The following is a 6,000-nucleotide window of genomic DNA, read 5'->3' as shown; positions in this document are numbered from 1 at the left end:
TTTAATGCACATATTCATTTAATTTCTAATGCATATTAGAAAACTCTTTTTAAACTTATATTTCAAGGAAATTCATCTTAAATAAAAGAGAGAACTTGATATCCAAAAATATCTCAAAACTATATTATCTCTCTCTAGACTAAAAATGAAAGAAAACAGTGTTTTCTTGCATTCTGAAACAGGGGATGATTACATGGGACTGAGAGGAGAACTTATACATCTTTTAGGGGATGAGTAGGAACCTTACATCCTTTCCCACTTGAAAAGCGCGAGATGTCCTCATCTCGCAAAGTGGGGGTAATCCTTCACTAGTTGATTTTCTTTTTCCCAAGTGGTGTCTTCTAAAGGATAGAACTTCCACTTGACCATAAACTCTCTAAGGACTTTGTTCCTGAGAGCCTTCTCCCAAACATCTAGGATATCTTCCGGTTGGAGTTCTATTTGGCCTTGAGTCTAAGAAATCAATTGTTCATCATCCAGCAGCACATGACTCGAGCTGGGTACATACTTTTTAAGTAAACTAACATGGAATACATTATGTACCTTGAGATGGGGTGGTAAAAGAAGTTCATAAGCTAGATCTCCTATTTTCTTAGTAATGGTGTACGGCCCACAGTATCCTTGAGATAACTTTTTGTACTTCCCTAGAGAGATAAAGAACTTCTCTTGGGTCGTACACGAATGAAGACCATATATGATTCTTCAAACACTCTCTCTGTTCTTTTCTTATCAGCATACTGCTTTTGTCTGTCCTGGGTAGCCTTAATATCCTTGCGGATTGCCTGCATTTGCTGCTCCATATCATCAAGCATCTATCCGGATATCTCAACCTTGATCAATGGGTCAGACCAAGTTAATGGCGTGAGGCAATCTTGTTTGCACAGAGCTTTGAATGGGCTCATCCCGATACTTCGGTGATAGCATTATAAGCAAACTCAACTAGATGTAAGTAGCTTAACCACTTTTTGGGTTCTCTGCCACAGCATGACCGAAGAATATCTTCAATTATTTGGTTTACTCTTTTAGTCTGGCCATCTGCCTCTCGATGATAAGTTGTGCTGAGATCTAAGGAAGTTCCCACTGCTTCAAAGAATGCAGTCCAGAACCTTGACGTGAATTTAGGATCTCTGTCACTCACTATCCTTCTGGGTAAGCCATGTAGCCTAAAAATCTCCTTGAGGAAGACTCTAGCAACATCCACTACATTGTAGGTTTCTTTTACTGGAATCAGATGGGCAACCTTGGTTAATCTATCAACTACCACAAAAATGGAGTTGTAACCTGATTGCACTGACGGTAATCTAGTAATAAAATCCATACTGACACATTCCCACTTCATCTATGGAATGTCTAAAGGATGCAGCTTTCGTGGCATCTTAACCCTTTCTGCCTTGACTCTTTAGCATATTAGACATTGACGCACATGATTAAGTACATCCCTTTTGAGTCCTGGCTAGAAGAAGCTCTTTTTTATAGACATGTAGGTCTTTATGAACCCTGGATGTCTAGCTATCGGGTTATCATGGGCTTCTCTCAGAATTTTTCCCTTTGTTTCCTCATCGTTGGGTAGGCAATTATTGTAATACATGCATCCTTCGCCCAATTTATACCCAAGAACTCGACTCATTTCCTGAGGAGTCTTGCTTTCCTACATCAGTAGGGTAGCAATAGGGGAAAAGAATCTGTCTTGCATGATCTTCTCTCTTGTTTCAATGATCAATGGATTTGACACCAATGTTATTGCAAGAAAGGAGGCTTTCCTACTGAGCACATCGGACCGCATTTTCTTTCCCTGGCCGCCCAGTACTTAATCTCAAAATCAAATTCTGGCAAGGTCTGCATCCACCTTCTTTGATGCATGTTGAGATCCCTTTGGATGAAGATCCACTTCAAACTTTGATGATCTGTCATCAAGGTGAATCTCTATCCCAAGAGATAATGTCTCCACAAATTTAGAACATAAACTACTGAGAGTAACTCCAAGTTATGGATAATATAATTTCTCTCATGCATTCTGAGTTTTTTGGATTCATAGGCTACTGCATGACCTTCCTACAAAAGTGCACCTCCTAGGGCAAAACCACTAGCATCTATCATCACTACTTTAAAAGGAATGGAAAAATCTGGCAATTTTAGGATAGGGTTGGATACTAAAGCTGTCTTTAGCTTATCAAAAGTACTCTGACACATAGCAGTCCAATGAAATAGGGTACTCTTTTTGAGAAGGTTAGTCAAAGGGGATGTTATTTGAGCATACCTGGGTATAAAGATTCTATACCACCTGGTTAATCCTAGGAATCCTTTGACTTCTTTCACTGTCTTGGGCTCTCGCCAATCCACGACTGCTAGGATTTTAGTGGGGCCAGGAGAAATCCCATCCTTAAATACTATAAATCCCAAGTATTCGACATGGTCAACAGAGAAAGTGCACTTGCTCTTCTTTGCAAAGAGTTGGTGCTTCCTTAGGATCTCCAGGACTTTATGCACATGATCATTATCTAATGCATTCTTAGAGTGATGTCATCAAAGAAGACAATGGGTGGCTCGTGCTTTGGCGGCTTCCAGATGCACTTTACGCAATGAAGTGCCTCCTCTCCTGCGACCTTGTAGTAGTGTTGGAATTCAGGTGTGGTTTGGTTAAGGGCATCTTTAGCTATTGTGGCTTTTTGTTGGAATTCATGTGCTGTGGCCTAGGCAAGGGAGAGTTCATGATGGGCTCATTGTGCGGCCTCTTGTGCTGGATTGAAGCTCGTTCTAGAGCTCGGAAAGGGAGGAGATGGTATTTGCCAGCCGTTGCTCCTTTTCATCCAGGGTCTACTAGAGATGGATGTTGTTGAGGGTGGTCGTATAAAGATCCTCCACATTCTGCCTCTCCTATGCCTTTGCAAAGCAACATTTGTCTTTGCTATGCCATTATAGAGATATCTTGTTGTCGATAGATGCAGTCGGTCATCTGAGTGATGACTTCTTGGGCCATGTGTGAGAAGCCATGGGTGAAGTCTGTAACTTCCCCATGTGATACACGGATGCTCTCTGGAGTATGCTTCGTGGGATCTGAAACTGCGAGTGCATGCCTAGGTGAAGGGTTTCCATAGTATTTTTGAGTGACGAGGCAGGAGATGAGAGGCCAACTTTTGAGTGATGAGGAGGGTATGAAGAAGATCCCACGGGTGGTGGGATTTCAAAGAGGTTCTAAGCATAAAATGCCTATCGTCGCACCTCCTCCTCAGCGGCTTGCGTTGGTGCTTCAATAGCTTCTAGCTCCTCTGTGGTTGGGCCTGGTGGCTGGGATTAGGGTGGAAGTTTCTCCTTCTGCTTGGGTTCTGGTTGATGGTGCTTTGGTGCGGTGGTGGAGAGGTGGGAGAGGATTGGGGGGGAGGGAGAGATATGGGCACTGTATCGGGCCCTATTAGTTGTATTGCCATGGGGAGCTCCTCCCATCTAGCCATGTGGTAGAGTACCTTGGTGAGGAGGGATGCTGGTGCGAGCTTTCCTTGGGGGTTGGCACATACTACATGCAGCTCCTTATGTAAGTATTTGGCCCAGTTGACAGGCGTGCCCTGGTGGACTCTGGATGGTGTTGAGAGATTGCACCTACTAAAGCAATCCGTCCACCTGGTTGTGAGTAAAAATGAGAGGGCCATGGCTGACATCACAAGCTCCTCCTGTGTTATGTTGCCCCACTCTACTCTATCCTTGGTGGTGCTTCATTGGAATGTGCCGTGAGTCAAACGTGGGGCGTTGGTGAGCTACACGTATGGTTGTTCCATTCTGGGGAGGTGGAGGGCTTCTTGGACCAGGTCAACACTCAGATGAACAGTGTGGACCTGCCCACCATCATTACATAGCACTTGACTTGTTGCCTCATTGACATCATAAGTTTTTGTAAAGTAGAGGAAATTGTATAGGTATGGGCCCCAAGGTTTCATAGTTCGCACTCCATTATGCGGCCTATGATGGCTAGATCAATAGGAATAGCTTGGTAGCAGGGCCTGGTGTAGTATAAGAGCTTATTCTCTACCTTATGATTATTCTTTATAAGGGAGTGGATCGTGTGGTGTGGCTGACGTGCTTCATAAGGTGCTCCCCGAGATGTGATAACTAGGTGGTGGCCATACTCCTCAAAGCGTCCCCCTCCTGAGTGTTATTCTCATTAAATTTGCATAGAAAGATGCATAAAGGAATTTTTTTAATTACAAAAGTGTTATTCTCATTAAATTTGATTTTTATGTTGCCATATATATATAGGCAGTGATGTGTGTGAACACACTTAGGACCGCCGGGGCACTTTTTCCCTCTTTAGGAGGTTTTTTCCCCCGGCTTGTATATACGCCCATCCTTCTAGGGCTAACTAATCTTTTGTACATTGACACAATCTAATACACTTGGTGTTGTGTGCATTCTTGCTTCTTCTTCTCCAAGCTTTGTGTGCTTTCCTGCAACCCTAATTCCAACAATTGGTATCAGAGCAGGCATCGGCTCCCAGGGCTACACTGCCAGCACCCTCCGCCTCACGTTCTCCGATTGAGGTGAGCTTTCACGAGTCCGTTTTTGCATTTCAAGTTCTGCACAGGTGTTTTCGTCATTTTGTGCAGAAATTTCGACAGTGCAGTTTTCTGCAAAATAGGCATACGTATTCTATTATGGACCGTGCTACATAGCACGAGTTGTTCTCTGTTCAGTCTTTGCTTCATTACAGGTAGCTTTTGCATCAGTTTCAGTCAGTGGCCATGGCTGATAACAACAATGATGTATTTCGCATGTTGTCTGCTGAAGACAAACTGGATGGAGACAGCAACTACCCACTTTGGGCATACATGATGCAGCATGTTTTGGTTGCAAAAGGAGTGTGGAACATTGTGCAGGGTATGGATGTACGTCCAGGTTCTGTGGATGTAGGATCTGTTGGAGGATGTTGCAGGTTCTAGCAGCTCTACTGTTGCTGCTATTTTACCCACTGCTGAACAAGCTCGTTGGGATGGTAAAGATGCATAGGCTCATGCCTTGATTGCACTTTCTATCAAATGTAACATCACCCCACATATTCGTTCAGCTAAAACAGCAAAACAGGCTTGGGATATTCTAGCTGGTTTGTATGTAGGTCGTAATAACGAGGCAAAAATCGCTTACCTACGTAAAGAGCTAGAATTGAAGATTATGCAAGAAGATGATGACATGAATGTTTTTCTTGCTGAGATTAAAGATCTCAAAGAACAGTTGATTTCTGCAGGTGAGATTATTCCTGATCATTCTCTTGTGCAGACTGTTCTTGATGCTTTACCTGAGATATATCAGAATTTTGCTTCCACGTGGAGACTTCTTAATAATGAGGACAGACCTGATGCTGTCAAGTATGATACTTTAGTCAACAAGCTCTTGCAAGAAGCGCAGTCCAGGCAAAACAGGGCCAGGCAGCGTGCAGTTGATCAAGCATTTATTGCTGCCCAGCAGAGAAGAAGTGGTAAGGCATTTATTGCTGCCCAGCAGAGAAGAAGTGGTAAGGCAGCCCCTTCCACTGTTTCTTCTCCTATTAGTAGGTCTGCAACTTCTTCTCCTTCCACAGGTAGCAACAACAAGTCTAAGAAGGCTCTTGATAAAGGCAAGAAAAAGACCAGGTGCAACTATTGTAAGGCAAATGATCATGTCATTAAGAATTGCCCTAAGCTAAAGGCTAAAGAGGCAAAGAAGAAAGAGTCAAATGCAGCCACAATAGCGGATGCTTCTACAAATGCAGATTCTGCAAATGTTGTGCAGGATACAGAATGGGCGTTTAGCGTGTATTGCCAGTATGACCCATCTGTACATGATGCATGTTTGGCAGTTTCTGTTGACTCTAATGTATGGTATTTTGACAGTGGTGCTACAAAGCACATTACCTCGCATCGTGATATGTTCACTTGTCTTGAGGCTGTCTCTAATGGGAATACTGTCACATGTGCCAATAATGCTTCTTACCCAGTGAAGGGCGTTGGTAAAATTATGCTTACTGCTGTAAATGGC

The sequence above is a fragment of the Cibotium barometz genome, chromosome 13, assembly GCF_041138505.1.
Source record: "Cibotium barometz isolate CiBa-2024 chromosome 13, ASM4113850v1, whole genome shotgun sequence".
Classification (NCBI taxonomy): Eukaryota; Viridiplantae; Streptophyta; class Polypodiopsida; order Cyatheales; family Cibotiaceae; genus Cibotium; species Cibotium barometz.
This window is presented reverse-complemented; position numbering follows the sequence as displayed.